General features: G+C 47.8%; 1 pseudogene; it reads right to left on the reverse strand.

Moving 5' to 3' along the window:
- Positions 1–5,609: 5,609 nt before the first annotated feature.
- Positions 5,610–8,620, reverse strand: LOC142591630 (uncharacterized; annotated as a pseudogene).
- Between the last annotated feature and the right edge of the window lie 1,454 nt (positions 8,621–10,074).

Genomic DNA, 10,074 nt, shown 5'->3' on the forward strand with positions numbered 1-10,074 from the left:
AAAAAAACTCGTGGCTCAGTGGTAACGTCTCCGTCTCACACTCCGGAGACCCTGGTTCGATTCCCACCCAGCCCATCTTGGAAGTTGCTTTTTTTGGAAGTTGCCTGCCGTGATTTATCGCTCACGGCCAACGCCGCGGACGCAGACGGCAACACCGACACCGACGACACCGGCTTTTCTGCGACACGAGCGCCTTAACGCTATCGCGTTAAAAGAATGCTACTCTAAGAGATCGAGTGTCGGTTCTTCCTCTCCTGCGAGAGCCCGAGACTTTACCGGTCTACGTGGTCGCTCGTCACCACAAGCTAAACGCAGTATTGCGTCTGAGAAATCAGTGTTTTAGAAGCCTTCTTAATAACCGCACTTACGTGAATGATCCACGAAAGGGCGGATGCTAAATAGATCTCTACATATTTTGACAGGTAACGATTCTACGTTCATACTGATTAAAGTGTAATGTAAAGATTCGGGGGTCAGAGATTGTGGTAAATCTCACGACTTTTGTTTTTGAGTTGCTAATTTCCATTTTTATTGCGTACACGAATTGTTAATCTTCTCCAAGTCCGATTGTAAGTGAAGTGAATCAGAAGGATCATTTATTTGTCTTTATATCACGCAATCTTCTGCAAACAGTTTGACCGTAGAACTCAGCTTATTGCTTATGTCAATAATATAAACTAAGAATAAGATAGGTTCATGTACAGACCCTTGTGGTACTCCAGTTTAATATTATACTGGCGTGGCTTGCTCCGAGCAATATCCTTAAGTTATTAGCAAAAAATATGCAGTCCCCTAGAAAAGTGTAAATAAGTATACGTGTCCATATGGGATGGAGCGTGAAATCTGGAAAGGAGTAATCTTGCCAGCGCTAACTTTCACAAATGACATTCTGGGCTTAAAATCGGATATCTTGTCGAGGTTCGAGGTTAAATAATTATTGGTTGTCCTGATAGTATGGGCATCCTGCGGTAAAACCACAATTGAGGGAGTGCATTGACATGGCTTGGGCCTCTTTTGAAGCCAGAGAAGCGCGGAGCAAAATTAGGTTTTAAGAAATACTCACAAACATTGATCAAAATCAGGTTTACTCGCAAACGTGAGCCGCTTCGCAATTCTTTTCGACTAAGCAAACAAATCATCGAAGCAGTGATCGAAGCCGAGTACTTAAGTATAACTTCTTTCTCCAATGTAGGTTAGAATGAATACGCGCCCGTCCATCATATATCACTTAAAGCAGACTGTACTCTTAATTTCAATATAAGAAACGGTGAAGCAGTGGCTCTAATTTTCTAACACTCGTCCTATTCTAAATTACGCGTGCACTAAATGGGGCCCCTATACCAAACATACATAAACAGAATCTAACCATTCAAAATCAGTAAGCGCGTTTCGTTACTGCAAAATATTACGTACCAAGAAGCGTTACGGACATTGAACGTTGCCTCAATTGGGATGAGCTCGCCAGACGTCGAAAACATTTTCACGCCACATTTTTTTAGAAGTACAATCGTGAGCAATATGAGCGGGAACGCAGGAGCGCGTGTCAGATAGCCTAGAACCCTGCTATGGGCGATACGTGGTGGCCGCCATCGGAAACAAAGTGGAAAGGAGGACGCTGTTCTAATAGCTGCTGGCCCTCCCACCATGTGTCTCTTTATACAAAGTGCGGAACTTCACATCGCCAGCGCACATTGATAAAGCTGTTTGATATCGCGGTTACTGGTAACTTTGTGCACCGAAGCGTGGCCAATAGCAGCACTGTTTTGGAGCGTAAATATTCAAGGGCTAATTCCCTGGGAAATACGTCCGTCTGTCTGGAACGTGTGACCACGATGCGCTCAATAAGATATGCATCAGGTCCTCTGGGGATATATCTGAAAACACCTCACGCTGAACGCAGGAATGGGTGCCTAAGAGCTGCGCTCTAAAAAAAGCATTACTGAAAACAAATGACTGGCTGTCAGTTACTGTGCACAGAACCGTCTTATAGGCTATCGGCGGCCATTGAAATGCCGTAATCTGCCATTTTCGACAGACGCAGGCGCGATGGGAGTGCCAACAGTTAGCAGAAGAGCGTCCCGATTTCTCCTCTGTTTTTGGCGACGCCCTCCTTGTATCACTGTAACTCGGTTTCGAGGCTATTCGCTACGCATTCGCGTGTTCTCGCCCATATTGCTCACGATAGTACTTTTTTCTGTCGATCAGTCTTCGATAATGAGATCGGCAGCCAACAACTTACTTGTCGAAACTCTGCGACCACCCCTTTAAGATAAAATAATTTTGGAGCGCAGCTGTTAGGCGTCCGTTCCTGCGCTGAGCGCCAGCGGCGGCGACGTAACCGAGCGAACGAGCACAGCGAAACATGAAAGCAAATGCGGAGCACTCTGGGGGATGAAATGCCCGAGGAGGAAAGCGAAGAGGAGTGTGAAGTGGAACCATGAGTCGGAAAGCATAGGCTGATTTGGCGAATGTGTGAGAAGGAAAGCATAGTGCGGCGACGATAGCTAGGAGATGGCGTCAACGTAGCACGCGTCGTCTGGCAGGTCTGTCGGCGGCGGCTTCTATGAATCGTGCCCATGCGTCACCCACGCGCTGACTTTCGCGTTCCCTAGATTAGCGAGGCAGTCACGCAGCACTTCGCTCCATTTGCAAAGTTCCAGGCGAGACAGGTTGTCCGCGCCAGCCAATATTGGCCTCGAGCTCCACCACTGGAAAAGCTGGCGCCACCGTCGGCGTGACGTCCTATTAGGGATCACGTGGACATAGCGGCCGCGTCGGCTGCTTCGGGAGCGCCCGAAGCGAGCTGAAAACGAGAGTTTAAATTCCCTCGTACGCTGCGGTCCTCATTTTTTTGGTGAGATTTTCCCGCTTTGAGTGTCTCGTTTACAAAGCTTGAAAGTACTACAATAGGTAGTGGCTGCCTTTGAAGGCGCGCAACATGGTAGGCTACTGCTCGGTGCCGCAGGGCCGGACGCACGTAACGGAGGCCGGTGTCAGCCTTATTCACACGTAGCCGCAGGACAAGCTGCGTGAAGCTTGGCTCGCGAAACATAACACCGGCAAACAGTCATCGGCTACAACTCGGGTATGCAGCAAGCACAGACGCGAGGAAGATTTCTGCTACGGCGCCGGGTCTGCGATCTTCGGAAAACGCGCACTGAGACGCTCGCCCGAGTCCACTGCCCGACTAATGTCATGACGGTTTGGTCTATAAACTTGTCGATTCTATAGATACTGGCAAGTTCACTGGAGTGGAAAGGGAGCGGTAAAATTACATTATCAAAAAGCATGACATATGGACGTCATGTTTGTGTTATGAATTAAAGCACTGCATTACAAAAAAGAAGCAGCGCTGAGAACACTGTTAAACATACAGTGCGACGCAACTCGAGAAATAATATTGAAATGTCCAAGAATTTAGAAGAAAGAAAAAAACATTGAATCGTCGCGACGGCAGATCAGTCTCCGTAGGCGTCGAAGTCTCTACAATAAAATTATTTTTGAACAGCTCTGATAGCGCCCACGCAACAATGGCTGCTTGTATACTGTCAAATGCTCATATTCTGCGGCCTAAAGCTCATGACACGGTGCGAAAACGCGCACGCGTCGAAAGCGAAACAGTGCGCGGATAAGCATGCATGCAGACGCGCAGTCGGTCACTGCGTATCTGTGTGATCGCTGCATTGAGGCTTCGTTCTATTACGCTCCACTTAGTTATACAAACACTATAAGAACGTATTTCACATAGTTTGCGCTCAGCGTTTGCCTACCTTTCAAGCAAGAAGCCGGTTCGGGAGACTCCATCGCGGCGACCGCGCGCAGTGGCGTACACTGTACGTATTCGGTAAGGAGATAGCGTCTGTAAACGATTCTGTTCAGTTTGCCCAAGATTATTATTAGACAGTAAAAAACTTCTCTCGTTTCTAAAGTACTTACAGAAATATCCGGGAGAGTTCGCGCGTGGTGTTTTCAGTGGGCGCTGACAGCAAAACCTATGAGGAGCGCGCCGCGTGATCCCTCATACTACGCCAGCGAGGCGCTTCCGATAGATGGCGACTCCGTAACTCCTCGCCGCCAATATTGCGAAATGAAAACACGTATAGAGGTGCACTGGAATTTTGCATTAGAGAGTGTCGTAATCGTTGGTGAAATTGTTTCACAAACCACGACACCAGCAATCCTTTTCCCGTGCACATCACACCATAGAATTGGCTGCCCGCCGACGACTTGTAGAAGTATCAGATGCACATTTTCGGGTCGTCTTCTTCGCCTCGAGTTTTGCTTATGGATGTATTTTTTTTTTTAGCCTGCTTCCTGTGCAAGTGTTATCAATGCAATTTTGACATTCCATAATCAGCGTCTGTTGCGTTTTGTCTTATCTGGCTGGTTCTCACAATAAGCTCTAATTTTGTTTGGTTTGGTACCTTCACGGTAGGTTTCACATTCCCTTTGCTTCTCTTTATCCCTGATTGAAATGTATAGCTTCCGCATTTTCTTTGACATGGTGCTTTTGCCGACTACGCAAATTGTATAGTTTTTTTCTAACGCTGATTCATGTATGTGGTGCATACTTATTGTCTCTTTATTACGTAAGTCTACGTTATGCCCGTATAAGCGAAATGCCGGTATTCTGATAAAAATAAATAAGAAGTCAAAGCAGCGTAGAGCAAAATTATTTATGAAGAAAGACTCAGTAGCATAGATCAAATAAAGTGAACAAGTATCTGAAATCAAGAGTTCGACGAAAAGTTGTCTGGTCGGGATCGCTCATAGTCAAGGGTAAAACGAACGCCAACCAAAAACATTAAAAGGAAAGAAACCAAGACGTTTCGGCTCCCACACAGGGGCCTTGTTCATAAGGAAAATGAGCGAAAGGCGGGGAGGCCATTATGTGTCCGAGAAGGGCACATAAGTTGGCGAAAATAGCGGTCACAAACGGAAAGAAGGCTGCCGTCATTGCGGTTCGGCGTGCGATCAGTAGTTTAGATTAGTAATGACTCGAGATGCAAACGCAAGGTTAGATTACATTCAGTGGCTAGCACGTGCGCCTTACCGCAGTCAATATCATGTCCTTCTGTTACAGAAGCACGAGGTCGCGGGATCGAATCCCGGCCACGGCGGCCGCATTTCGATGGGGGCGAAATGCGAAAACACCCGTGTGCTTAGATTTAGGTGCACGTTAAAGAACCCCAGGTGGTCAAAATTTCCGGAGTCCTCCACTACGGCGTGCCTCATAATCAGAAAGTGGTTTTGGCACTTAAAACCCCAAATATTATTATTCTGTTGCACAATGCTCGGCAAGAGTGTTAGAAGAAACTTTTTGTTTTTTGACATCATGACAGTGTTCCTTAATGCGCCTTTGAAAATTACCCGTCTCGCTGATGAAGACGCAACTACAGTCCGCAGAAGGAATATTATACACAACAGCTGCATACCTTTCTTCCGGAAGCTTGTCTTTGACATTTAGAAGCACGTTTTCCAGCTTTTCCGCTGGCACATGTTCAACGTGCACATCAAACAAACGAAGTATACGGGCTAAGGCTTCGTTAGTACCGCGAGCATAAGGTATCGCAGCATGTTTACGAGGAGCACACGTGGCGGAGGAAGCACTAGGTGGGCGGGATGCGTGGCGATGCAGTGGAGCCATAAATCAAGTAGGGTGGCTGTTCCGTGAAAATTCAAGATGAATTGCTAACAAACCTTTTTCTAGGTTTTTAGGAGAACTGTAGGTTTGTTTCGAACGATGTATGACCGATGCGGCGACGGAACGTTTGTGGCAACCAGGATGAATTAACATGACGTTCATGTAGCGTCCCTTGTGCACATGTTTTCGGAACACATTAAAACTAAGTCCTCTTCCTTCACGTTGCACCATGACATCCACAATAGGCAAGTGATGATCCGCTTTCAATTCAACGGTAAAACTTATGGCGTGCTCTATCGAGTTTATATGCGACGAAAAGCGCCTACGGCAAGTTTCTTTTCCACACAAAAGCAGTCCTCCACATATATAAAAAATATTCTTGGTTGCGTCAAGAACGTCGCTAGAGGCCGGCGTTCTACTGCTTCCATCGTTAGGTTTGCAGCGGTGACCGACAGGGAGGCACCCATCGGCGTTCCCTGCAGTTGCTTGTAGAAGCAGCCTTGGAAAACGAAATAAGCATTTTCAAGCAGAACCGCTAAAGCTTGCGCAGGTACGTAACTTCGAACGGTGTCATTTCGTACAGCGAAGCGTCATCTTGGAGGGCAGCAGAACAGACGTGAACGCGGAGGTCGATCGGCACACAAGTAAACAGGGAGGTCGCGTCGAACGACACCATGTTGTCGTTATCGTTAAGTCTAACTTTGCATACTTTTTTGATAAAGTCACTCGAATTAGGCACTTGTGTCGAGTCACAGCCCACAAGTGGCAACACGACGCTGTGCAAGTACTTAAAAGGCCCTGAAGAGGAGACTGTAATCCACGATTAGCCGCATTGGTAGAGCTGGCTTGTGTATCTTGGGGAGGCCATAGAGACCTGCAGCGGAGCCGTTGTGGGAAAGCAGTCTATAGTAAAGGTGGTTATACTTCAGAGGGACGAAACGAAACACATCCGTGAGTAACTTTTGCAAGTCTTTCTGTATTTTGCTGGTTGGGTCTTTGTCAAGACGTGAATAGGCGCTCTCGTCGCGCAGCAATAACAGCATCCTGTCGACGTAATCACTCCGATCCAGAAGCACTGTCGCGTTGTCTTTATCGGCTTGGAGGATGACGAGGTCATCCTTTCCTCGAACACTGTGGATCGCCTTGGCTTTTGGGGGCGAGAGGTGACACGAATTGTCTGGGACGAAATTTCGACAGCACAAGTCTAGAGCAGCGCTGACCCACTTGACCTCCCCTACGTTCTTGACAAAAGAGAGGTCTCGGGTATTTTGCCGGCATGTGAAGTGGCCTCTCCTAGTGGGGAAATCCTTATCGATGACAAGGGTCAAGTCCATTTCCATCGCAGTCTGCCACAGCTCGCTCCCTAGGGCGTGTCATGGGTGTACCTCCCCACTCTATGTAGGGCGTTGAAATCTCCGACGACAAGGGGGTGCCCAACGACCAGGCTGACGGCCCTCTTGAAAGAGTTCGCCCTCGCCCCGCGATAGCTGGGGATACATTGACGATAGAGAGGCTGTTTCTTCTGGGGCCCTTTCTGGGTGAGTTCATGAGGATTTCGGTCTTGGCGTACTCGATGCCATCAACAACTGACTCGTATTCGGTGTAGCCGGACTTTTGTTGCGCGAGGACGGCGCAAGGACGACCCCGCTGGCGCCTGTATGTACTTCACTTGCAGCTGTCGGGTCGAAATGGCAAAGAATAGGTGGATAGGTAAAAAGACGACGCAGCCTAGCAAACACGACGTCACACGCAGGGGACCAGGAGGAGAGGTCCGCACCACCATGTAGGATCTGGATCAACGGCGACATGATCGATGCGAAATTGCGCACAAACAGCCCCCTTGTAGGGTCTGACGGTCGTTGATACTCAATTGTATTAGAAGGAGGAGATTCGAAGAGGGACATCGCTTTTCTGTTCACAGAGTTGTAGTCACTCACGACGTACACAACCGGGTACCCAATCTTTTCCAGCCCGCAAATCACATCTTTAGGCATCTTGTGTAGGAACTCCGCCTCGACTCTGTGCACTGGCACGATGTGCGCAATTTCTTTGAATGTGCAAGTCAGGATGCGCAAAATGGAAATGAGCGCACGTTTTGCAGCTTCATTTGTGTTAAGCGCAGTGCCCCCAATATTACCCCTTTTGTAGTCAAAGTAGGGTTTTATATGTATTTTGTCTACCATAACTGTGACAAAACGCTGGTCATCTTGCAGTTCAGAAATTGTTCTCGCCATGTAGCTGAGGAATGCATCGCTCTGATGCACTTGTTGAGGGCTCATACCATAAGACGAGCACACCGATCTGATCGTCATAGGATGCGGCAAGGGGATACTTCCATAGCTGCGTATGTAAGCGCATGCACGGGGTGATGTAGTGAAAAGAGTGGAGCAGAACACCATCAAATCTGCAGAGCAGTGTCTGCGCTGTTTTTTTTTTCGATACGTACAAGGTGACTTGCTCTTTCAGAAATCGAATACAGTCGGCGTCATGTTCTGCTGGGGACACGGAAAACTGATACAGCCGTCAACAAACGCTCTCAGAAATTTTCGCGACTGATTTGGACATCCGGTCACCGTGCCACTTCGCGATGCCATCGAAGAGTTCCACGATGCCCCTTTTACTGTTAGCAATTTTGGAAACAAACAGATTTGCGGCTAGCTTTCTTACGGCGGTTTTCACGACATGCAGCGCCACGCTGAAGTGTTGTTTCACGCAAATACAGTATTTCAGCCACGGTGTTTCATCGTCAACGATGTGAATGAGAAGCCTTTCATTTTTTTTTTCAATTACGTCCCAGAACTTCATCTCCTGGTTCGTCAAGTGGTTGGTAAGCTCACTCAAAGAATCTGCTTTGTCCTCCTCGCGTGCTTTGTTAAAGGCCTCATTGGATTCAGCGATGGCTTTGTGGAGGGCAGCATGCTCTATGCGCGCGCGCTTGGGGTCTGGGGCTTCCCTTTTACCAGGTTTCCTAGACATGTAGCTCTGACAGCTCGGGAACTTCGACGGTACAGCATCCGGGCGAAGGCACACATGAGATAGCGGCCCTGTGATGGTGCGACCAGTTACTTGCTCGGCATGCGAGGCTGCTCGAATAATCTCCTCCTCCGTGAAGTTGGCATAACTAGAAATAAATTTTATCTGCAATGAGCAAACCCATGGGTACTTGACCTACAAAAGTCCCGCATGTGAGCCAGTTAAATTTGTAGGTATATCATCTTACAATGAAATCAGAGCAGCGCCAACGAGGGAACGCACCGAAATGTGGGACAGGGCTACCAGCGACGCCGTCCATGTTTCACTGCGTTCGCGCCGAACGCGCGCAGTTTACGAGATCCAATTGCGCAAGAACGAGTGAACACAGTAGTAAACACAGATCTACAACAGGAACCTGGTCAGAAATGATGACGATAGTCATCTAAAGAGAGGAAGCACGCTTGATTCTGAAATGTTGCGCGATGGACAAGAGGCAGCGACTTCGGACGCTGCACGGCGAGTGAGCCCAACTCTCCTTCCACTGTCTAACCCATCCGCCGTCAGAGACGCTGGCTGTAGTTACGGGCACTGCACGCGTTCGGCGTGAATGCGAACAAATGCGGATGGAACGCGGACGGCGTCGGCGGTAGCTCTGTCATAGAGAAAGAAAAAGAAAATTAAGAGGGCACACTCCCGGCCCAATCGACCCTAGCGCACCTGGCGGTTGATGAGAGCAAATGGCCTGCACTTCCTGTTTCGGTTTCGCTGGTGCGAAATTTGGATTACCCCGCGTAACCGACGTTAGGCTGTAGCGGAAGCTTGTCATTTCAGACCACTCATCGTCACCCAAATAGCAACGCTTTTATTTGTCATTTTGGTTTAGCGATTTCCTATTTTGTCTAGTTCAATATATGGTGTGAATTGAGGTTGTGACACAATTTTTATTTCGTTTAAGATCTAACACATGGAGATAGAGGTAATCATAATTCACTGCACGTGTTTCACAAAACACAGAAGTTTCTCTTCTGTGTTTTGGTGCAAGCGGTCATATGTATCAAAGAGACAGAGTTTCCGCAATGTTTTTATTTCAAGGCAAAATAGGCTTCTTCTGGGTTCTGCCGTTGTTAAAGTACCACGGCACACAGCAGTAGCTGCCGGAGCTTGGACAGCCGGAAGGCATGGCATCAGCACGATCTGAAAATGTCAATAAGTGCAAGCTTCGTTAATTACCAAAAACATATGTACACGTCATAACTGTACCAGTAAACCGCTTTGAATGAATAGCGAACCTATGCACAATAGAAACCACGGACACATTCTGACCTCTGACCCATAAAACTCGCACTTACAAGGATAAAGGTTAAGACCCCGTACAGGGGCGTTCAAAAGTTTCCAGTCTGCCATCCTATGTAATCCCATGGTATCGCTGCCTTTGAACATTTGTAGACACCCCTGTA

This window comes from Dermacentor variabilis, chromosome 8 (genome assembly GCF_050947875.1).
Source record: "Dermacentor variabilis isolate Ectoservices chromosome 8, ASM5094787v1, whole genome shotgun sequence".
NCBI classification, from domain to species: Eukaryota; Metazoa; Arthropoda; class Arachnida; order Ixodida; family Ixodidae; genus Dermacentor; species Dermacentor variabilis.